We start from the raw sequence: 26,434 nt of genomic DNA, 5'->3' as shown, positions 1-26,434 counted from the left end.
GCGATCGTTACTCATAGTAGGGAATTTATCCGCCAACCCGCATTGGAGCAGCGTGGTGGATTAAGCTCTGGACCCTTCTCCTACGTGGGGAAAGAGACCTATGCCCAGTAGTGGGATATTACAGGCTGAGGCGAGGAGGGGTCAACAATGCGCTTGCGATGCTTCTGGTGTAGCAAGCTACGGTAATCGATTACCATCAGGTGGGTCTTACGCTTGTTAGCCGACCTAGTTAGTATAAAAAAGGGGGGCTGTTTCAGATTTATCCCTACCGTAATAAAATGTGAGTGTATAATAAATGGTTGAATTAATAATGCCACTCACTCGTGTCCACCTGTATATATAAGGAATGTAAATTACTATTTCATAATATGTTACGATGGAAGATGTGCCTTATTGATTAATAAGGCACATCTACCATCCGGTTCAAGAAAGTCGAAAAGTTTCGTAAACCTTAAATGTCAAAATAATTATCATTAACCGTAAGTCACTTTCGATCATTTTTTTTAAATATTTACAACATACGAAATTAATGATTGAAATTAATTAAGTTATAATGTATTAAAAATTAAATATGTATGAGTTGTATTAGAAGATTGAGGTGATTTTAAAACTTTCTGTAATTGTTTAATTTCCTTAGAAAGCTCGTTAATATATTAGTTATGACGTTTATTTATTTATTTATTTAATAATTTATAATAGTAACTAGCCGTGACTGACTTCCGCGACTTCGTCCGCGTGGAATTTAACAAAATAATTATTGTTCATTTCGCAGTTATAACATTTAAAAAAATAAATTAATTAAAGTAGGCTGCCTGTGAAAGTCCCGTCAAAATCGGTCCAGCCGTTTCAGAGATTAGCCGGAACAAACAAACAGGCAGACAGACAGACAAAAATTATAAAAAAATCTTATTTTGGTATATGTTGAATTTAGTTAAAAGCGGTAATTTTAATATTACAAACAGACGCTCTAATTTTATTTATTTGTATAGATAATTATAAAACAGATAAAACAACGGTAAATACTTAGTTGCAGAATTAAATTTTCAGTTGTAGATAAAAACGTAACTTTCTCATATAAAATGCATCACACATAATAAAAGCATGACATACCAGATGTGGGAACGGCGCGGGCGCAGGAATCTGTAACAAAGGAACAATTTAGAATTTATATAACTTTTACACGATTGTTCAACACAAACATATATACACGATCATTTGTTTCTATAAGCATGTGTTTTTGGTAACAGCTGGCTTACACAAAGATTCGAGGACAGAGAACCAAACCTAGACCCTTGGAGCGAAAATCAGGATCCAGCTGCGACAATAGGACAGTCGAGAGTTGGTTTATGATAGGTATATATTTTTTAAGAAACAGAATTTATATATATATATATATATATATATATATATATATATATATATATATAAACGTTCATAACAGGTTAAGGAAAAAAATATATGGGGATCTCCTACGAGCCGGTATGTCATAAGGGAAACGGTAGTCTAGTATATTATATTTTAAAATTGATGTTATGTAAAACACTTTTACAGCTTTTGAGTAGCTGCGCTTTCGTTAGTGGTCACGTAAAACTTTTACCAAACGTAAGTGTAAATTAAAATTATAATAAATTTCAAATATTTTGATGAAAACAACTTTAGTGGATCTATGTTTATTGTTTAATATTATTCCGATGTATTGTAACCAAACTTTTTTCCAAGTGTTATGCATGTCAGAGATGTTTCTTAGGTATATAACTACTACCAATTTTTGTACGATAGCTTTTGGTTTTGCTCTTTTTTTTGTATATTTTTTAATGTTGAAATCCATCAATTTCAATATCGTTCTGTAATACTTACAACACCCGAAATTGTATTTTCATTTAAGAAAACAATTAAACTAATTTTCCTTTTTCCTTTATTTCCGGAAAATTAGTCGTATACTCAAGTTTGCTTCTTCATATGTGAATAACGAAACGGAAGTCAGGAAATTCCGAATCGGAAAATGAAAATGCAGATGAGAATAACTTTAATCGAGAGCGAGTGTAATTTACACGGAATCGAATAATCGATGTTTTGTTCTCGATACGGTAACGGTGACACGTATTGTTTCAAACTCATTGTTCCTCATTGAGCGAAAGTCATTACGAATATAATGTAAGATTTGATTGCATCATTTATTCAATTATTAATACAATACATTAAAGGCTTTGTTTATCCAATATTAAGAATAATAATATTGATTATTAAGATGGAAAATAGGATATTTATATACAGTGCTCGTGGAAGTTTAACAACAACGGCGCTTACGATGATAGAAAAATATTGAAAATTCAGTATGATTAAAAACACGTAAGTATTGAGTCAAACGTCTATACATATAATGGAGTTAATTATCATGAAGCTTTGTAAACATTAATTTATTGCGTACGAATCTTGCTCGAAATATCTCATCCTTACAAAAGATGACAGCTAAATAATGCTATTCTTAAGTAGTGTTGTGTTCCCGTGGTGAATAAGGTTGCCAGAGCGCCTGGGAAGGGTAGTGGGTTAGGGTCGGCAATGGTATGCAATGCTCCTCTAGTGTTGCAGGCGTCCATAGGTTACGGTATCCTCATATTATATCGGTTTCATATTATGCATAATAAATCTAAGTATGTAAATAGCTCACCGCTTAATATTATGCAAAAAAATTTAAATGCAGTTTTTGAATATCATATCAAAAATTGACCGCTCCAGCGGGATTCGAACCCGCGTCTCCGACTGACCGTGTCGGCGCTCTAGCCAATTAAGCTATGGAACGATGTACCCGCTAGAGCGAAATTTTTGATATGATGATTTTTTATTTTCGGTTTAAGCGAACCGTGGCGCCGTCTATAGTCTATATTCAATTTTTGATATGATATTCAAAAATGTTTAGAATTCCTAATGTGAGGGTAACACAAAAATAAAATCGTACATATTTAAAATAGCACGGTGTCGTCTCCTGTCAAAGATTTTCATTGTAATATGAAACTTTGAATAGTTACGGGTCTCTGTAAAGAACTCACTATAGACGGCGCCACGGTTCGCTTAAACCGAAAATAAAAAATCATCATATCAAAAATTTCGCTCTAGCGGGTACATCGTTCCATAGCTTAATTGGCTAGAGCGCCGACACGGTCAGTCGGAGACGCGGGTTCGAATCCCGCTGGAGCGGTCAATTTTTGATATGATATTCAAAAATGTTTAGAATTCCTAATGTGAGGGTAACACAAAAATAAAATCGTACATATTTAAATGCAGTTTTTCTTAACATAGACATCTTCACAGATTCACTAAGCCAATTTAAGAGAAAAATAATTAAAGTGTTGATGGACTTTGATATATAATTGTATTAGTTTTATTTTTTCTTTCTCTCTATTTTTTTTTTATTGTAACAAATGTTATTTTTTCGGTAAATTACACAAATATGATTAATGTCTGATTACAGTAGCGTTCTAAGAATGTTGTGCAAACCTTTAATTTAAGTGCATATTGTATAAATTAGTGGTATTGTTTTAATGTAGAAAGCTTTTTTATGTACTTAGTTAGTATGCCTTAATTTAATAAATAAATCCTCTTACCAATCAGGCGGACCGTACGTTTATTTGCCTCCGTCTCAGAGTATATATATAAAAAAAAAAACTAATCCATTCAGTGTTGGTATTATAAGAAACATTATTAAAATTAAATCGATATTAAATTTTAATATATAACGATTAACAATAAATCAAGGAACGTAGAATAATTGAATTTCGGAAACTTTCATTAGCATGAAAGTTGCTTCCAATAGCTTTCTCCACTAACATTTAATCATAAGAATTATAATTATAACATAAGACGGCAGCTTTTTAAAAACAATTTAAGTTGTAATTTAACAAATCAATCGTGATATATATGTAAGTACCGACTAGTGCAGGTATTACGAAATACGTTTGTATCAAATTATTATATTTAATGAAGGTAAATCAGTTCCGCATTAAATGTTAACTAGCAGCAAGTCTTTCCTTTGGTTCCCATATTTTAATATTATTATATACTTAAATATTTATCAAATTGGTATGTAAATACATAATAAAAGTGTCATGGTACCAACACTATGATAAAAAAAACGGTTTTTACCACGTCTATTGGTAGTCATGTCGCGTCTTTGATATTTTAGCACTATTGCAGCGTCACCACCGTGGTCATGGCCATGGGCGTAACCGGAATTTTGATAATGTGCAGTAAAAACAGATCAATGTAAAACTCGATAAGTAGTAAAAAATTAAATTCTTTTTAAATGGCTTGAGGTTTTAGTAAAGTTACCTAAAATATCTTTATTAAAATCTTAATTATCAATTATTAGCTTCGAGTCAGGCTGAGGCCAATGCCGTGGTAGGTATATCCATGATCATGGTCTTGAAAAATGACCACTAATCTACAGTACATATTCAATTTTACATAAAAATTATATCATATAAATAAAATCAAAGCAAAATTACGAATTTTAAAATTTGTATTCCTTTCATTTGGATGATGTTTAACATATACATAAATGTGGAGTAGTTTAGTTACTATTACGGAACTTACATTTCTTTTAAAGATATGTACACATTAGATGATAATGATAAATTGTTGTGTGTGTAAACACTTATAATAACTTGACGACAATAATGAAAAAAAATGTCGAGTGAAATGTCAATGTCAAAAGTGAAACTTCTTTTTCAAACTAATTTTTAAGTCTCGTTTATATTTATAGAAATCTAAAGCTTTAGATTTCCGTTCCAGCACCATCCACAAAAACGTTGCCGTTTCATCCGTTAAAATTTTACCCTCATGCGCCTCAAGATGTTTCACTTCATAAAATGGCAACCTGGATGCTCTGTTTCTGTATCTAAATACAGAAAAAGAATACCTAAGCATTATATTTAGCCGCAGTAGAGTAGCGTGGGAGATAAATCTCCAATCCTTATCCTACATGGAATCGTTTTATATTTAGTTGTGAATGGTAAGCCAGCAAATCGTTGCTTTAATGTAGATATGTTACTATTGTTTTTAAATAATTTTATAGATCAACTCAATCAACAGAACAGAACACACAATGCGTTGTAACATTAACAACAAAATCTTAATAAAATTTAAGTTTATTATAGGACATGTAAAAAAATAAATTAAATATGTTTTCGACGTTTCGTATCTCTTCCTTTCTCGATTTTCATTACTTTTTTTTAAAAATATCTACTTATTATGAACAATTTGTAGCTAACTAAAATATGCCTTAGCCTTAATTATATTTATAGTTAAAATTCAATTCAGTTAAATTTTTCTCTTAAAGCAGACAAATAATCAAAAAAAAGTGCAAAAAAGAAGTAAGAAAGTTATCTTAACCAACGTTAAAAAGTTTATAATGTGTATAGGTGCTGCATTTCCTGACAGTTTAATTCATATAAAATTATCAGCGGGGACGTTTCGTGGTATTTTTAGCAGATAAGTGCAGCTGTGCGTTGTGTTGATTACTCACTGTTTATTATGCTATGTACTAGCAGACAGGACGATAGGAACAAAACGAGCTCTCTTATAAATTATGTATACGTCGTTGAAAAAATAACAACGTTTCAATGAAATGTATCACGGAATAAGAGAGTAAGCCTTTATCAGCTGACCAACCATGTTGCCTACTTTATCTTATTTATAAATAAAAGAGGATGTCCGAACTGTACGTTGTAACGTTGTGCTGGAACGTTACTCTAATAAATAAGATCTTGTAGTAAAAGTTAAGTTTTTTCACTTTATTTTATCATGCTTCTACTTGTGGCGCCATCTATCGGCAACTTTTCGACACTTTGTGACTATTGGTGTTTCATATCGGCGTTTTTTCTCTAACGGACTTGATAGATGCCGCTGATGTTTTTTTGGTAATTATTGATCTTTCTTTAATAAAATCAATTTAATTGTAATTAGAAATTCTAAATTTAATATTCCTGTCTACTCCTTAAATTATAAAATAATTTAATATCTAAATTTAAACTTAATAATTTATATAAATACAGACTATGCTTAACGCATAGGCTTTTGCTTGTCAATATTCCCTTGCTCGCGTGTCTTTGTTTCTTTTTCTTTGCATTTCGTTGCCGCCGAACCTCGAGACCTAACCTCGACCCTAACTCGGCTTAAATCCCGCTGGGGTAAGTTCTCATGATATCTATTATAATTACATATTGCTGGTGTTCTTAACTTAACGAGAAAATTGTAATTATTTATTATTTTGCTAATTGTGACACTGGTTTCTGAATTATTCTTTTCCTGACTCGGAACTTTCTTCGTTCCAGGATTTATTTTTACTTTAAGATTTATATCTTTAATTATACTTTGCTACAAATCGAGTCACTGCCCTCGATTAATAACGGGCTGACTGATTACCGGCTTTTACACCGGTGGAGATCTCCGCCGGTCATCGGACGAAGACGGAACTGAAGACCATCATCACCGGGAATTAGTCAGGCCAGTGTCCTTCCATATTACTTTCTAAGGTACGTTGTCGCGGCGTGGGCCAGCTAAGGAAATAAAGGCTGAAAATCAGGTGCCTAACGCGCCTGATTCCGAACCTACCCCCTGTTTTCTGACCGCGTGCTATTAAAATTCATAACTTTAAAAACTAGTATATTATTCTATTTCTACAACCACCACAATCAAATCAGCGCGGCAACGTACGCGCATAACTTTCGACACACAAACATAAATAATTCTTTTTTTTCGTGCTCAGGACAAGGTACATATAAATATATAATCATAAAATAAAACTAGATAAAATCAATATACTCACAAATAATTGTTTGTTTGCACTTAAACGAAAAAAAAACCGACTTCAATTACATCGACAAGTCATACAACGTAACTAATAGACAAACAAAGTTAACAAAGGCACTAGACGCCACTACGTCGAAGGTTAACCTCGATTTCTCTGGGATGCCATCATCAGATCCTGGTCTACTTATCATGGTACCACCTTTGGGGTATCTCCTTTCCAACAAAAAATAATCATGAAAATTGGTTCACAAAAAACGAAGTTATCCGCGAACACATAAAAAATAAATATATATACGGTCGAATTGAGAAACTTCCTCCTTTTTGAAGTCGGTTAAAAAATATTCATTATTATAATTAATAAGTTCTGCATAGAATGGATATCAATTGTGGCAATATTTCTCCGCTGATTCACAATGGTGCCTCTCTCTCTCGGATACAAATTAACCAGCCCTCTTGTTAATGTTGCCAGTAGTTCGTTTTTATTTAAACAACTTCAAGATACAATTTTAAAGAATATAGATTAAAGTGTACTTTAAAACTTATCAAGCTGTTACCTCTTTAACTTACTACAATAAACGTAACCACTGACTTAGTTGTCTATCATATATTAATCTATGTACTTTAACGAAATACTATTTTAAATATTATACTTTAGAATGAAGAACCTTCCTCAGATTGCACGTTCCATCACTTCACCCTATGGCAGTCCACTGCTGGACATGAGCCTCCCCAAGTTCGCGCCAGACATCCCGGTTTTCCGCAATCTTCATCCAGCCTACACCGGCAATCTTACGTAGATCGTCGGTCCAACGGGCCGGAGGACGTCCCACACTGCGTTTGCCAAGACGCGGTCTCCACTCCAAGACCCGAATACTCCAACGGCCATCGGTCCTGCGACACAGATGACCAGCCCACTGCCACTTCAACTTGCTAATTTTGTGGGCTATGTCGGTTACTTTCGTTCTCTCGCGGATAGTCTCATTTGTAATCCTATCTTTGAGAGAAACCCCAAGCATAGATCGTTCCATTGTACGTTGAGTGATCTTAAATTTGTGGACCAGTCCCTTCGAGTCCAGCCGAGAATAAGTGAACTTATTCTCGGCTTTTGTATCAGATGAGAATGACGTATAATATGAGAAGAAGAAACGTTCTTATGTTACAATATTCCTTATTTAGGCACTATTGGAAGCCGTTAATTCAAATAAATCTATGCCTTGCTTTGGCAATTAAGGTAAGGCTTCATTCTTCTTTAATATTAATAAATACTTTTATCTTAATAATATATATAAATTGCGCGTCACGTTGTTTGTCCGCGATGGACTCCTAAACTACTTAACCGATTTTAATCAAATTTGCACACCGTGTGCAGTCTGATCCAACTTGCGGGAGACGCTGTATTTTATTTTGTTATATGTATTTAAAATTATTATTTTTAAGAAAAAAAATATGGCGATACAAAGATCACCAAGTCATCAAGTTGTTTATAAAGTTATATTTAAATACAAGTACCTATGTTTTTAACGTTTCATTATTGTACAAGTATGTACAATTTAATGACGCAGTTATTGTCATCAGTTATACTTTCAATTACAACTATTGTTACAAAAGAACATACCTAGGACATAAGTCACTCATGTCATGGACAATATATGTTTTGATTGAGACAGGTTGTCTTCGATTTTACGCAAAATGATTTATGTTATTACAACTACTTACTCTATAAAACAGGTTTGATGACGTCTAAAACACGGTGAAAGTTTTTCATTACTGTTTTGGGAAAACAAAATATCTTCCCAATTAAGCTAGAGGAGTGTGAAGTTCAGATCGCACTGAAAGATCAGTCATCTAAATGAAACACTTTCACCTGTCATAATCAACTTTAAAATTAAAACTTTTAAGATTAATTTTTTTTGGGAAAAAAAACAGATTCATAATTGATTATTTTTTAATTTAAGACTGTATCAGTAGGAACACTGTTGATAAAATTTTTAAAAATAAAAAATAAAAAATCCAAAGCACGAAGCTTACAAACACATGTCTGATGACGTAAAACAACGGGACTCATTCACGACAAGACGTAACACAAGAAGACAAATGTTTGAGAAAGAAATCGAAGAAAACGACAGCCAGTGTTAATTTATTTTATCACATGCGATTTACCGATACTGCACAAATAATAAATCCAATAAACGCAAACGACTTTCTAAGTCTTCACGTAGACATTAGGTAATATTGTAATGATTTCTCTGTAAAGTAATTCTTTTACCGCACAAAACAAACAAAAAATATACAACAAAAAAGTCGAGAAGCATAAAATTTTGTTATGATAGTTAGTTGTAAATATAAGTCATTAAAGTTTACGTAGAATATGAATTTTTTATTTATCAAAAGGGAAAATCCCGTCATGGATTCAGTTAATACGTAAACTATATATTGTTTGTTATATTGCAATTTTGAGGTGTCATTTTATTGGATTTAAATTTGGAATGGATAAATGGATTAATGCGTACTGCTGCATACTTTGTGCACTACGAGCTACGAGAGAATCATTAGTAGATAGCATTAATTCATAATCGGTCTGCTTGTAATGGTGCGTACAGGAACCCAAATACCGGCGGTCGTGGATACAATAATCGCGTGGATTGATATCATAGAAACCTGATTTCAATCGTCAACTCGCAGTGAACCAGCGTGGTGGATCAGCTAAGGCCCTACATACGTTCAGAAAAATGCCTATGCCCACAGCAACAGAATGTTACAGGCTGTACCAGTTAATCAGTCAATGGTTTAAAAATGCTATGAATGGTTGCTAAGTTTTAAAAAACAAGTCTGCTTTAGACCACACGACTGAAGTAAAACATCTTTAACTCCATCTAACTTATATCTCCCTCTCAACTTCCGTTTGCCTCGCCCGATTACACTTTTCGTATCGCTCTCGTCACGCATTCACCAGCTTACTCCCCAAGTCAAGCGTAAGTAAAGAAGTTTTACTTCAAAACTTTACCGATGCCATATAACGCTAACTCATTTTCGATCTTAGGCAATTTCGTCCGTCACTCAAGTATTCTCAAATAATTTTAAACCTGTTATTCAATGTCAACTCACTTAACTACGACTTTGTGTGTTGACCTACAATGCTTCTTGAGCAATACTCATGAATCACGCTCTGTGGAACTGAATGAAAGCTTTTTAAAAACTATTATATTCAATCGTGCCTATGGACTTCGGTGATAATATATTATAGAATAGATGTGGTTCGTTTCACCTGTTTCGATTATTGAACTTATTGTTTGTGAATTCATTCTATTGTAATTGGTGGAAGATATTTTTTTTTCTTATCTATTATCTTATCTCATCACCCACATTAATTAAAACTAATATATATTATAAACGACATAATCAATTATATTCGATATATATGCATACAAAATTTTTACATTTTATACTATCAGTATTTTTGCGACAGTATATGTATAATAAACAATGTATCACATATTATGAGATAAGAGTTCCTTTGAAAAACAACTGCAACTTATTCAAATAAATAAACTGCTTGTTTTGATATTAAACACAGAATGTAATGCGTAATTAATAAAACTTATTTTAAGTTTATATTAAATGTTACTTCCTATACTACCTACGTTTTGACTTTTATTCCATTTCCAAGAAAATTCAAATATCTGTATGTATATATTTTGTTACAGTTATTTACTATATAACATCACTAAACAAAAACTTTTTCTTTTTAATAATAAAACAATTATAGATGTGTATATAATATATATAATTACACATAATATATATCATTACATAGTATAAATTATCATTACATAGTTTATATGCTTAGATCTTTAAAATACGCAACGGATTTTGATGCGGTTTTCTTTAGTAAATACAGTGATTCCAGAGGAATCTTTTGTATGTATAATACATGCATAATATAGTAGAGGAACACTGATAGTTTTTGCAACCGTGCGATCCGGGGCGGGTCGCTAGAAGATTTATATAGTAGATAATCAATTAAAAAAACAAATTCCTATAATATTAGACACATATAATAATACAAATATAATTTAATAATTACACCTAGATATAAATGAAACCAGTATATTAATCGTCTGCGATCTATCGACACGCACCTCGAGATGCTATCAGCGAGCACGTTAACGTTATAATCGATCATAACAATGATTGCATAATGAAGAAAGTGACCGTGTTTCCGCCTCCACAAAAAAAAACTTACAATCGAATTGTTGAGCAGAATAATGGAACCGGTTGCGAGTCACCGCCTGTTAATTATTTAGTTACTTTAAATAATATTTAAATATGATATTATAATAGAATATAGTAAAATTTTACTTATATCTAATATATAAAATTGTCGTGTCGCGGTGTTTGTAGTTACACTCCTCCGAAACGGCTTGACCGATTTTCATGAAGTTTAGTGTGCATATTAGGTAGGTCCGAGAATCGAACAACATCTATTTTTACCCCCTAAATGTTAAGGGTAGTCCACCCCAAACATTTTTTTTTAATTTTTAGATAAATTATTTATTTTTAATTTTTTATGATACAGCATTAAAAAATACATACAATCCTAAATTTTCAACCTTCTACGATCAACCACTATTTTTAAATAGCGTTTAGCGGCAAGATAACGTTTGCCGAGTCAGCTAGTATTTTTATATTAATTCACACAATCCAGACAAATTAACTCACATGTACCACTTCTAAGCAATATACAAAAAGAAAAAAAAGTCAAAAAGCAGCAATCATTTAGGCAATATGATTTTAGATTCATAATATAGATCAAATTACTTTCTGAGCAAACTTCGCTCGTGAAAAATGTTGTCTCATAAATTCATATTTATTTTATTAATTCATAGTATGTACAAAATTACGTTTAAGCATAGAGAAAGTAAAATTAGATTTCGAAGAATTATCATTCAAACGATGTTGATTGTTTTCAAACAAGTTTTTCTGATTATGAAATTTCGTGTTGGAAAGGCACACTAGGTATTATATAAAAATAAAAACAAACAAAAGCCAATATTACTATACAATTATTAATTTTAAAAGCAATTTAATCTTACTCCGCGAACCATAACCAAAGCTCCTAGTAATTACCTATGTCTAGTGCACAGGGTTGGCACATGGAAATGTAATATACTTAAAAATAACGGAAGACATTCAAAATTTGTATTTATATTTTAATATGGCTAGTAGTAAAATAATTATTAGCGCATCTCAATATAACAAACAAAATTATATAAAAACTGACCGTGCTAACCGAATTGTCCAATCAATTTTATTTCATGTTCTAAGCTTTTTTTTAATAACCTCACACTCAACGGCCTCTGTTAGTATGAAATTATATGTCAGTAGCTCAGATGTACACAAAACCACATAAAAGTCAATAGAGACATTAATTTATTATAAGCGAAGTTTGAATCTGAGACAACGCAACAGTCAAGTTCTGTGACTACTGCTCTAAACACTAATCAAACGTGTCCTGGAGTGGAGAACGTGTCTTGGCAAACGCACTGTGGGATGTCCTCCGGCCCGCTGGACCGACGATCTACGGAAGATTACTGGTGCAAGTTGGATGAGAATTGCGGAAAACCGGGATATCTGGCGCGAACTAGGCCTTATGTCCAGCAGTGGACTGCAATAGGCTGGAGTGATGACTAACAGATGCTCTAAACGTCTTTTTGTTTATTATTTCTATATTAAATTTTCCAATATTATTATATTACATCAAGCTGACCCGACAAACATTTCCTAGTCTTGAGAAGTTTAAAGAATTGCTGTATTTTTTTTTACATTTTTTAATCCATAAAAATTGTCTACAAAGTATCAGAACTTAAAAAAAATATATTAAATCGGTAAATTCGTTCTCAAGTTACGGCGTGACTAAGAAAAACGGGGACTCATTTAAATATGTATAGATAATTTCTTACATTTGATTACAGTAAGACTACAATAACACATTGTCAAGTACATCCCTGCGAAGTTCATTGGTGGTCTTCAATGTGGGGCAGACGCGGTTCAGGCCGCGCCTTAGAAAACTTTTACAACTTATATCAGCTATGCTTATTTCATAACTTTAACATGTATGCTTCTTATATATTACTGAAAGTCATTTTCTTGGATGTACGAATTGTTTAAAATATAAAGAAAAAGTTATAAAATTATGAATGTTTTAATTATTTTCTGACAACGACAGCACTTTAAGGATCCTAACAAAATTGTTTCTCATTAAATAATAATAATTTACTTATAGGCAAATATTTTCAAAATTAGGATATCAGATTCGAATACAACATATTAAGTTCATGTATCATCATTTATTTATACTCTTACTTTGTAACAGTATTTATTTAAAAATCTTTATAATTCAAAATTTTTGTGTCATAAAAGACAGTGATAACTTTGAATATATCCGCCCGACCGACGTTGTCCTGCTTTGTGAACTTTTTCCGAAATTTTTCAACTTTTTACCCAGTTTTCTAATTTTTTTTATATTTATTTATTTCCTTATTAAAATGAACGTTAGGTTAGGTTACTTATTAATATTTCGAATATTCAGCGCAACTTTATTATTTTTACATTACGAACTTTCTAAAAATTATAAGAATAATGAAAAAAAAAGTATTCTCAATTTTGAACTTAGAAATAAATTTAGCGATTCATTTTTACTTGAAATTATTTTAAAGTACAGAAGGTAGTCACAGACAAATATTCAAAAAATAATAATACGATACAATTATTTAATTGGTTCAGTCTATCGCAGTTCATAGCTGAATTTAGTTTGCGCCAAACATCCCGATTCTCCGCAGTCCTTCTCCAACCTCCACCAGCAATTTTACGTAGATAGTCAAATCAATCAAATAATTCAATAAAAATGCTTTTTTTATACATATACTGCAGCGTATGTCGTCGCAACCGATACTTAGGCACGTCGAGTGTAATCGACGCAGACTAAAGGGGCCACACATGTGTTCCAAGTTCAACTACCTCCTTACCGTGACTCGAATGAGCATTCTTGGGGTTGCTTACAATGCACATTTTTATTAGGAATTCGCTAAATATGTATAAAAAGTTTTAGAACTATAATACTCAGGTTTATTCTTATTTTTACAAGTTTAGTTCTTAAGTATTGTAAGTTTAGGAATCTATTTCCATTTGGTCTATTTATATTTGGGTTTTGATTTGATGCATAAATTTTCAACTATAAAAATCAATAATTGTGTTTGCTGACAAACGAGAAACAACCGACTTCAATTACATCGAAAAGTAATACAACGTAGGTAGACGATAAAATAGTCAAGTAAATACGCATTATCAAAGATTACTCCAAAAGTTGTAATCAAATCTCGATGAAATTTAAATATAACTACATGATAAACATCGGCTTTCGATTAAATTAAAAATCATCAAAATCTGTACACCCAGTAAAAAGGTTTCGAGGGTTTTCCTCGATTTCTCTCGGATCCCACCATGAGCCTGGTTTCCTTATCATGGCACCACACTTAGGATGTCTTCTTTCCAACAAAAAAAGAGTTATCAAAATCGGTTCATAAGCAACGAAGTTATTCCCGAACATACACAAAATATGTTTATTTACTGATACATATTATCCTATGAAACTTATTACTTGAATATTAAACTATAATCGTAAATATAATAACACGTAAAATGCATGATTAATAAATAAATATTTTTAATTTTTAATTATCTTAAATCTTTTTTATCTTATCAATTTAAATTGATACCATTTAACATGCGTATTTATATAAACTAGTAGTCACCCATTAGTCGAAATTCGATCATAATTAAAAAGGAGAATGATACGATTCCATACATTCTTGGGCCAAAATGTAATGAAATGAAAATGGTATCAATTAATGCATTTAGGCTTATTCATCCCTCGCTGAAAATTATCTATATTTTGGCTATCTGAGAGTGGAGTTATTAGACTTTTTGTAACAGTGGGGTTATGTTACAATGTCTATAAAAAAACCCGATCACTAAGTTCTTGTAGCACTAATGTTTGTTATATTTAGTGAAGAATGTTTGAAAACTCATTACAAATACTGATATACACTTGAAACCATAAATAAATATCAGGAATGGACTCAGAATGCATCGGAAAACAGTAAACACGAAACAAGTGACGGACACAGTATTATTGTTAGCCAGCTGTCAAGGCTGTCATTAAAAATATGTTTTATTTTAAATCGATATGAAATCGATAATCATTTTAGTTTATCAGATATTAATTGATATTTTCGATATTAATGTAACTTTATTTGAAATGCACATTATTGTTTACAGCTTTAATTGTGCATCTAAATATCTTGAGTTAATTAACTAGTACAAACATTTTCTTTATGAATTCTGTAATCGATTATAATTGAATCGATACCCAAATAATTTGATGAAAGCTATCTTTCTCAATTTTCTCCGCTTCCAGATTCAGAATTGAGCTGATATTTTATATTTTAAAATAAAAAAATATGACCAATTTTTTAAACCATATCTCTACTCATTACATTTTGGCCCAAAAGTCCCCATCTCCTTTGAATTAAAGAAAACCAAAAAATTATGAAATTATAGAACCTTTTTTTAATTTTATTTTTAATTTGACTTACTGACTTTGCCAATCCACAAAAGAGTATATATAATATGCATGTGTGAGTGAAAAACATGGCAGTGTGTGTAATGTTTTTTTTATTGATTGTATATATTTTTATGCATAATATACCTTTTTTATTTGACTACTGACTTTGCCAATCAACAAAAGAGTATAATATGCATGTGTGAGTGAAATACATGGTAGTGTGTTTAATGTTTTTTTTTTATTGATTTTATATATTTTTATGCATAATATAAAAGAAATATTAGCATTCTGCACTCCTTTATATAAAATATAAGTGTGCGAAATTTTATACTCCTCCGTCCGCGCTATTTTCGTATAAACGGGTACAAAGTATTTGCTTCACGTATTAATATTTTTAAACTATCACCTTCTATGTAACACAAATCCCATTTTTGCATAAATCTGCAAAGTAAGGGAAATAAGACTTAGATTTTAACACTTATCTTTCAGTGAAATCGATGACTGACGTTGTTTGACTAAATAGTGAAGTCAGTCAGTTTAAACAGTCAAGAAATTGTTTAAACACGAGTTTAGTTTTATGTTTTCACCAGACGCTTGATTTTTTTTTTGCGATGGACACATGAGTATCTAATTATTAGTTTTAAATAAAATCTTACACTTACTTATATCAAAGAATGTTTTACTATCTATACAAATAAATAAAATTGGAGTGTCTGTTTGTAATTTAAAAACAGCCGCGTTATACTAAATGCTTATTGATGTATACACGGTACATACGTATACCAAAATGACATTTAAAAAAAAAATTGTGTCTCTCTGTTTGTTCCGGCTTATCTCTGAAACGACTGGATTGATTTTGACGGGACTTTCACTGGCAGATAGCTGATGTAGTTAGAAGTAACTTAGGCTAGTTTTATTTTTAACCGACTTCCAAAAAAGGAGGAGGTTCTCAATTCGACTGTATTTTTTTTTTTTTTTTTTATGTATGTTACATCAGAACTTTTGACCGGGTAGACCGATTTCGACAAATTTTGTTTTAATCGAAAGGTGGTGTGTGCCAATTGGTCCCATTTAAATTTATTTGAGATCTAACAACTACTTTTCGAGTTATATCCAATAATGCGTTTTTACTTGACGCTTTTTTCGTCGACCTACGTTGTATTATACCGCATAACTTTCTACTGGATGTACCGATTTTGATAATTTTTTTTTTGTTGGAAAGGGGATATCCCTAGTTTAGTACCGTGATAAGGAAACCAGGATCTGATGATGGGATCCCAGAAAAATCGAGGGAAACTCTCGAAAATCCGTAATAACTTTTTACTGGGTGTACCGATTTTGATAATTTTTAATTTAATCGAAAGCTGATGTTAATCATGTGGTCACATATAAATTTTATTGAGATCTGATAACTACTTTTTGAGTAATCTTTGATAACGCGTAGTTGCTTGACTATGTTTTCGTCGATCTACGTTGTATTACTTGTCGATGTAATTGAAGTCAGTTTTTTTTTTCGTTTGCGAGCAAACACAATTATAGAAAATGTATTTTATAACTCTGCGAACTTATGTACAACTGCGTTATTGTACAACTTTTTTGTTAATGTCCATGCGGATGAAGCCGCGGGCACAAGTAGTTTTTTAATAAAATTTAACACAGACAGACTGACCAACGGCGCAAGTTCGGTTAGTATAATCTATACAAACAATATATTGTGTCTTAAGCGGAGATCGAAACTATGACGATAATAATCACCAGCTTTGCCCACTGAGTCAATCTGTTAATTATCTAAATCGAGTTTCATCAATAATCGTATTGTTTATTACATTTGTTTATCAAGAGTGATTGAAATTCATAAAAACATTTTAACAACAATTTTAATAACAAATAATACCATTCATCATAATCACTTCAGCCTATCGCAGTTCACTGCTGAACATAGGCCTCCACAAGTTCGCAACAAAAATGGAGTGAACTCATGTATGTTGCCCATAGTCGCCACGCTGGGCAGTGGGGTTGGTAACCGCAGGACTGGCTTTGTCGCAACGAAAACGCTGCTGCCCGTCTTCGGCCTGTGTATTTCAAAGCCAGAATTTGGATAGATATCCCACCATCGGTCACCTTTATAAGTTCCAAGGTGGTAGTGGAACTGTGTTATCTCTTAGTCGCCTCTTACGACACCCACGGGAAGAGAGGGGGTAATAATCCCATTAATTCTATCAAATTAATTCATTATTCCAGACTCAAGTGCGTAACTGTACTTAGTAGTATATTTAATTAATGTTCCAAAGGCATTCGTTCAATTACTACTTGCTTTTTTAATTTTTTTGCAATAACCTTCTATATATGTATATTATAATTAAGAATTCGGAAATTGTTTAATTCCTCATTTTAAAAACGTTAGAAAACCTTGTCGTGTATTATTCACTAGCCGTGCCCGCGACTTCGTCCGCGTGGAATTTAACAAAATAATTATTAGTCAGTTCGCAGTTATAATCTAAATAAAATCTAATCTAAAATAAAACTAGACCAAGTTACTCCTTATTACATCAGCTATTTGCCTGTGAAAGTCTCGTCAAAATCGGTTCAGCCGTTTCAGAATTTATAGTGAAGAAACTTGAAAATTGAGTTTTCAAGAATTTCATTTTATATTGTTGTAGGGGATTGAATTCCCTTCAAGAACATCTATTGGATTTTTTCCGGATACTGATTTTTTTTTGTGAATTACAAAATTCCAAATTTAAAAAATCTAAGAGTGAAATTATTCAAATTTTCATAGCGTAGTTGTGAGAAAACGGTTCATTTGAATTAAAAAATTTCAATTAGACTATTTTTGCAGAACATTTAATTTTCTTAAAAAAAAAAAAAAAAAAAAAATGTCTCAAAGTCAATTTTATTTACCTCGATGGTTTAGGAGTTAGGAGACAAAAACCTGCTCCGGAAATAAAATCAAAAATTTCGATGATAGACCTCTTAATATTAATATGTATATTTTTGTATTCGTTACTGTCAGTGTTGTTAATATAAAAAAAAGGAAATATTTACTACACAATATATAATTATATAACATACACGAGACAGACTTTAAAATGATGAAAATAATTGTGTTTGCTCGCAAACGAAAAAAAAACCGACTTCAATTAAATCGACAAGTAATACAACGTAGATCGACGAAAAAATAGTCAAGCAACTACGCGTTATTAAAGATTACTCAAAAAGTAGTTATCAGATCTCGATGAAATTTATATGTGACCACATGATAAACATCAGCTTTCGATTAAATTAAAAATTATCAAAATCGGTACACCCAGTAAAAAGTTATTACGGATTTTCGAGAGTTTCCCTCGATTCCTCTGGGATCCCATCATCAGATCCTGGTTTTCTTATCATGGTACTAAACTAGGGATATCTCCTTTTCAACAAAAAAAGAATTATCAAAATCGGTACACCCAGTAGAAAGTTATGCGGTATAATACAACGTAGGTCGACGAAAAAAGCGTCAAGTAAAAACACATTATTAGATATAACTCGAAAAGTAGTTGTTAGATCTCAAATAAATTTAAATGGGACCAATTGGCACACACCACCTTTCGATTAAAACAAAATTTGTCGAAATCGGTCCACGCGGGCAAAAGTTCTGATGTAACATACATAAAAAAAAAAAAAAAAAAAATACAGTCGAATTGAGAACCTCCTCCTTTTTTGGAAGTCGGTTAATAAATATCAGCTGATTCAGAAATGATTGATAAAGTAAGCACAGCGAAGCACGTTTAGTATTTAACACAAAAACACAGAATACGTGGAATGCGAGATAAATCAGGTCTCATCTCTGATAATGTCTTGATTTCTCTTGGATAGGGAGACAGCTTATTTTATTTACAGCATGATGACTTCGTTATCACATAAGTAGTTGATACCGCGTTGAATATTAGCTTTGATACGTTCGCGCAGCGGTCACAGCACTGGCTGTTGCGCTTGCGGTTGCCAGTTCGATCCCCGCTTATAACAAACAATTACATTGGCCACACAGATGTTTCTTATGGTCTTAACGTTTGTGTTTGTGATGTATGTTTCCGGACCACCGACACAGGAAAAAACCCTTTTGATTCCGTTACACTCGTAACGCTTTAAACTTATGCAATTAATTGCATGCGAATCAATTATTGCATTTTGTGGCAAGTGTATTGTTACTTATATGAATTAATAGCTAACCACTTCTATCAAACTATTTTTATTTCATTAATTTACATTTTGTTTATTAAAGAAGGTGTCCGCTTCAAATATTTTCACTGAATGGAATCGGGTTTCTTGCAGTTTTATAATGAGTTAAGATTTAATAACATTATCAATACGAACTTTATGTTAACGACGGCAAAACAAGTAAAGTTGTATGTAGGCGGGTGCGTCTGCGCCCTTGCGGTCTGTCAATGAACACTTACCATTAGCTAACAATCTCACCGATCAGAAATATTTATCCGAACTTTTTCGTCCAAGCTTCGGGCAATTCCGCAATCGCCGACGATTACGTGTCCGCACAATCTCCGCATTATATTTTATCGAGTTCATGAGTGAAATTCGTAATCTCCGCACATAAAAAATACCTCCGTGAATACATCTCATAGTGTATTCCAGCCAACGAGGATCTCAAGTGGTCCATCTGCGTTACCTATTTATAAACGCAGTGGTACCAACACTTATAAAAACATCTACCATTTGTTTATACATGCAGTTTGTTACTCAAGAGTCATTCACCTTTGGACGGCCCACATTTATGGTCTTGTAATTTTGTATAGGCCATACAATGGTTTTATGTAAGTGAACAAGCGATCACCAATAAATAGAAATGAATGTTAAAAGAAAAAAATAAATAAATCAAAAATATCTTAATTCAAACACGGCTTCAAAAGCACCTCTAAACTCGACATTTTACAAATTTAAGTTTTAATTATTTTTAAAAGTGAAGCTACCAACGGTATCGACGCTTAATTAAATCATTTAATATTTTATGTAACAGTACATCTAAATATTTATGTTATTATAATCGTGATATAGCAATATTTTTTCCGGTCGAAGTGGATGCGCGATTCCGGGTCAGGTGAATTTATTAATGAATAAATAGATATTTTTGTATAGCACGCTTCTAAAATAAGTGAAACTTTACACTTGCATCTTGGCTCGAAGAAATCAATTTATTTACATTATGACGTTATTTCAAAATCCAAATTAGTAAATTACCAAGGTTGTAAAAACCAATCATTCAATCAACCCAAAGTTAATCTAAAAGCAGATTTAGGGCTAAAGTGATGAGCAAAATGATAAATTACTAGACAAACAGAAGAGTAAGAGGTTAATCCACCACTCTCCTCTACTGCTAATTTGCGAATTATATCCTTATCATGTGTAACGATCGCTGATAAATGTTTGTGACAACAACCAGGACCGACAGCTGACACACACTCTGACTAGAAACAAATAGAGCTGGAATCAAACCCACGAACTATTCGCTATTAGACCCACCTACCAAAACCAGGACGGCTATCTAGCCAGAGAATGATAAGCTATCATGAAACCCTCGCTACCAGGGTAACATAAAAAGGAAGAGATAGTAATATTTTGTCTAAATAGAAAAGTATATAAGCTGTCATGAAACACACGCTACCAGGAAAGCATAGAGCGAAAAAAAGCTATACAGTAATAATTTACTTAAATATTATTTTTCAAACTTACCGCACTGTCGCTCGCTCGGAACACATTACAGACATCTGAAAAACAAAACAACTGAGTTAACAATACGTTATTTATTCATTAAATTCCTAACTCATACATATAAACATACATAACTTATATCTTCTTATGATGTAACTATGTAAATAAAGATATATTTATGACGTAATGCCTGTTTAAAAAATACTAAAAAAAGCCTGTAAAATGTTAAATGAGAATAATAAATTTTAATTACTTATTTTTTTACTACGTGAAAATCTCAAAATGCACGATGTGATTTTAAAGTAATATTTTTCCTTATCAGATTTTAAAGTAATATTTTTTTTAGTTTTGGTTGACTGGTAGTCTTCTTGCAATAAGCCCGCTATTTTGCAATTCAATAATATATTTTGAAATAAAGCATAAATAAGTATTTGTAACAAAGAAAGGTTGGAAGAAATTACGTCAAAAATATAAGAATGGAACAACTTCAAAACACTTCATTCCTTGTTCTAGAAAAAAATAACCTTTTTAAGTACTACTAAGTCCATAAAGTATAATTTCTTAAGCCTATACTTACTTCAAATTAAAACTACAATATATGGTATATTATTTAAATGAACGTGTTTACTATTCATACCTTTTTTATTTTACATACAAGCGGTGCCAACGACTTCGTCCAAAAAAGTTATCGTTCAGTTATCAGAGTTAAAAAAAAATAAATTTCTAAAATAAAATTAGACTAAGTTACTTCTTATTACATCAGCTACCTGCCGGTGAAAGTTCCGTCAAAATCGGTCTAGCCGTTTCAGAGATTAGCCGGAACAAACAGACAGACAGACCGACAAAAATTGTAAAAAATATTATTTTGGTATAGGTACCGTATAAATATTCATATGCATTTAGTGAAAAGCGATTATTTTAATATTACAAAGAGACACTTCAATTTTTTTTTGTGTAGATACGAGTAGAATAGTCTGTCTCACGGAGCTTTAGTTTTATTTACGTTCTGTCAGTATGCAATGTCATCGGATCATCGAGCGGTTTTTGTGATAAAGATTAACTAGCTGCCCCTCTCGGTTCCACCAGCGTAATTATCGATCCCGTGGGAATTTCGGAATAAATAATAGCGTATGTTGTACTGGATTCTAGCTATTTACATGCCAAGTGTCATTACGATTAATCCAGTAGTTTTTGCGTGAAAGAGTAAGAAAGATACTACTTCACAAATTTTTACAATTGTTATTTTAATAATTGTGTTTGCTCGCAAACGAAAAAAAACCGACTTCAATTACATCAACAGTAATACATCGTAGATCGACAAAAAAATAGTCAAGCAACTACGCGTTATCAAAGATTACTCAAAAAGTAGTTATCAGATCTCGATAAAATTTGTATGTGATCATATGATAAACATCAGCTTTCGATTAAATCAAAAATTATCAAAATCGGTATACCCAGTAAAAGGTTATTGCGGATTTTCGAGAGTTTCCCTCGATTTCTCTGGGATCCCATCATCAGATCCTGGTTTCCTTATCATGGTACTAAACTAGGGATATCCTCTTTCTAACAAAAAAAGAATTATCAAAATCGGTACATCCAGTAGAAAGTTATGCGGTATAATACAACGTAGGTCGACGAAAAAAGCGTCAAGTAAAAACGCATTATTAGATATAACAGTAGTTGTTAGATCTCAACTAAATTTAAATGGGACCAATTGGCACACACCACCTTTCGATTAAAACCAAATTTATTGAAATCGGTCCACCCGGTCAAAAGTTCTGATGTAACATACATAAAAAAAAAATACAGTCGAATTGAGAACCTCCTCCTTTTTTGGAAGTCGGTTAAAAAAATATTTAATTTTAGTGGATAGTAATTGTGTTTACTCGCAAACGAAAAAAAAAAACACCTTCGATTACATCGACAAGTCACACAAACATAAGTAGACGAAAAAATAGTCAAGTAAATACGCTTTATCAAAGATTACTCAAAAAGCACTCATCAGATTTCGATCAAATTTAAATGACACGATCAACAAGATAAGCATCAAACATCAGCTTTCGAGTAAAACAATCATCAAATTCGGTACACTCAGTGAAAAGTTATACGGTATAATAATTAATACTTCAACTGTTACATATGATGTGTGTATTATACATTTTATGTGTTTATGTGCGTATTGCCCATAAATAGAATATTCATTTAAAAATTTCTTTTTTATAACTATTACATAAGTTGCCGTGTTTTTTTCTTTTAATAAATTAAAACAAACGAAGCTGTTATAAACGTTAGTCTAGAACAGTCTAGAATAATCTTTTAATATATTATCATTCAAAATTAGGCAGTACAAGTGTTTGTCATATAAGAGACGCCTTGAATGTATGATTACAAATTTGATGGTTAGCCGGCAAAAAAATGTTTTTAAGTTAATCGATTTGGTAAACATCTGCGTGGAATAACAACTCGTATTTATAATTTTTTGGTAATTTTTTTATTAACTTTACATTATTTTATCTATCACAGATTATTAATAAGCTGTTATATTGATTAGATAAGAATATTGTTTTAACCATTGAAATGTTATCCCTCACGTTGATATATTTGACACAAATATTTATTATATTATTATTTTCTAATGTTTACGCGAATTTCACTCATTATAATTAAACAACTTTTTCGGATTTTATCGCGGTTTTATAAGTTTTTTAGATGCTCGACGTTTCGGATACTTTACAGCAAACATGGTCCCGGGAGGACTGAGGTCATAAAAAAAAAGTTTTTTCATATTATCTTCGTCTTTTGCTCGTCAATCTTTTACTGTCTTTTGCTCGTCAATCTTTTACTTTTATGGGACCCTTTCTATACAATAAGTTCTTTAAGCATAATAACACTATATTAAACCTGACATCGTCCAATCTCAAAACCACCATTCAAAAATGGCTACTACCAAAAAGCTATGACCATACCGAGACCTTATTGAACAGAGATATTTAATATCATGTGCACGCAAACCTATTATCTATGTATATGTATGTATGCATGGGTATGTATGTATATGTATGTACATATATATATATATATATATATATATATATATATATATATGTATATATAATCTATGTTAATGAATCGTATCTTGTCCCCTCTGTTCAGTGAGTTAACTCGATCCTAAGACGTTAGTCGTAGGGCTGGCAGAGGCGACATACTGATGCAGTACGCACGCGCACGCACGCAAGCACACGCACGCGCACTCACTCACGCTTACTTGCAGACAGGCATACATCACCAATCATTAACACTACTACTTTAGACGTCGGGGTATAAAAAACAGTGTATAAATATATTATTTATTATTATATACAATGACATTGATGTACACACGTACTTACACACACACACACACACACACACACAGACACACACACACGCGCGCGCGCACACACACAACACACGCACACACACACATACACACACACAAACACACACTCACCATTTGTTGCCTTAGTTCTTGTATGTTCCAATCAAATAAACTTTAATCTTTTTATTTTTATTTTATTTTTTAAATTATAAACTTTAAATGCATTGTTTTTGTTTAAACTAACGGAATCGTATTAAGCTAATGGAAGGGACTGGACCCCACGACACAGGGAATCCTAGTGAGGGGACCAGAGACTTACTGTTTTCTTGTGACTAAATATAACTGATGTAATATGTGTTAATATAATGTACTAACGTTTGAAGAAATAAAGATTATTATTATTATTATTTACTATATTATTCAATTTTCTATAAGGTGAAACTTTACACCTACACCTTCAATATATCATCTCCTTCACTCTAAGGTTTCCTGGAAGAGATTGCTTTTTAGCAATAAGGCTAACCTTTTGTATATTTTTCTACCGATTCTTGTTAATGATACTTATTTTTTTTCTCAGTGTACAAGAGTGTTATTATTATTCATTTGTATAAAAATAGTACGACCTAATTTTAATTGATATAAAATGTGTATTATTAATACACGTGTATATTTTTCAGTATTTAATATGTATAAAATTATAGACTCATATATATATAAAACTAATAACAAATATAGTTTGTCATTAAACAAATTGATTTTTCTGCTGAAGAAAAGTATGGTTAGTTTTAGTCAAAATATTTTATTTTAATCATTTCAAAAACTGCTAATAAACAGCATATTTCCATACACGGCGCGTGTCAGGTTACATACATAAAACACATACATATATGTCAGTAAGCCAACAAGAGACAGGTGGAACCGGGTCTAAAACACGCAAACACTGCAAATCGGACATACCATAGAAAACAACTGAAAATCCAGTTCAAACCGGTTGCGACGCCATCTATCCCTCTATCGTAATGTATAAAGGGATGATAGTTACACACACATTGACACTTCACTAACACTAGCGGGTTATTAGATCTCGACAGTACGCGTGTGCGCATGCGCACGGGCCGCGGTTGACTGGCGAGAGAGGCTTCGAAGGCGATTCTCGGGATGATTTGCGTAACTGTGAAATGTAATTAGACGATAATAGTTTAGAAAACACGAAAATCCTTGATACAGATATGATTTCAATGCCGGGACTGTTTATTTTCGTTAACGAATTTACTCAGTTTTAATTTAGTGTTGATCGTAGCTATCGTAAAAATTTATCACGATTCAGCCTGTAACATCCCACAGCTGGGCATTGGCCTCTTTCCCCGTGTAGGAGAAGGGTCAGAGCTTATTCCACTTCGCTGGTCTACCGCAGGTTGGTGGAAATGTATTAATGTATGTTGGTAAATATGTATATTTGGAAGTTTTCGTCCCTTTGTGAGGTCAAGGAAATACAAAAAATATTCAATTTCCTTCGAAGTAGAAAAGTATAGACAACGATGAAATATCGTTGGTGACAATAGTTAGCCTTAATAGAATTTACATTCCAAGCTGCTTATAATAGTAGCATGTATGTATAATTGACAAACTTGTCGACTTTATTCAAAATTACTTCAAAAATGTACTTCAGTAATACATATAGTCATGCCCTAAATATTGTTACGATGAAAAAAAATTGCTTGATGTCTGCTTTGATCGCCTTTTTCGTACGAACACTACGTGGACGGCCAGTTCTTTTTCTGTCACAAACAGAGGAGGTTTCATTGTACCTAACCCGGTACACAAATATTTGACTAATACTAAGCGTATGGATAGTTTTAAAAATTGTATTTGGCTCCATAAATACATACTTATTTTGTGTAATGCAATCACAGCAATTCGGTTCTCTTTATCACTCCCCT

General features: G+C 32.2%; 1 protein-coding gene across 1 annotated transcript in view; it reads right to left on the bottom strand.

Moving 5' to 3' along the window:
* Nucleotides 1–25,616, bottom strand: part of LOC123653885 — a 116,267-nt gene extending 90,651 nt beyond the window's left edge. Inside the window, exons 1-3 of the mRNA XM_045589862.1 lie at nt 25,452–25,616; nt 21,158–21,192; nt 1,111–1,140 (exon numbers count right to left, since the gene is read on the bottom strand). The gene's annotated coding sequence lies outside the window, so the exon portion shown is untranslated. The remainder of the gene's footprint in view (nt 1–1,110; nt 1,141–21,157; nt 21,193–25,451) is intronic.
* Between the last annotated feature and the right edge of the window lie 818 nt (nt 25,617–26,434).

The sequence above is a fragment of the Melitaea cinxia genome, chromosome 5 (genome assembly GCF_905220565.1).
Source record: "Melitaea cinxia chromosome 5, ilMelCinx1.1, whole genome shotgun sequence".
Taxonomy (NCBI): domain Eukaryota; kingdom Metazoa; phylum Arthropoda; class Insecta; order Lepidoptera; family Nymphalidae; genus Melitaea; species Melitaea cinxia.
The sequence above is the reverse complement of the archived record's forward strand: the minus strand, read 5'-3'. Positions and strand labels throughout refer to the sequence as shown.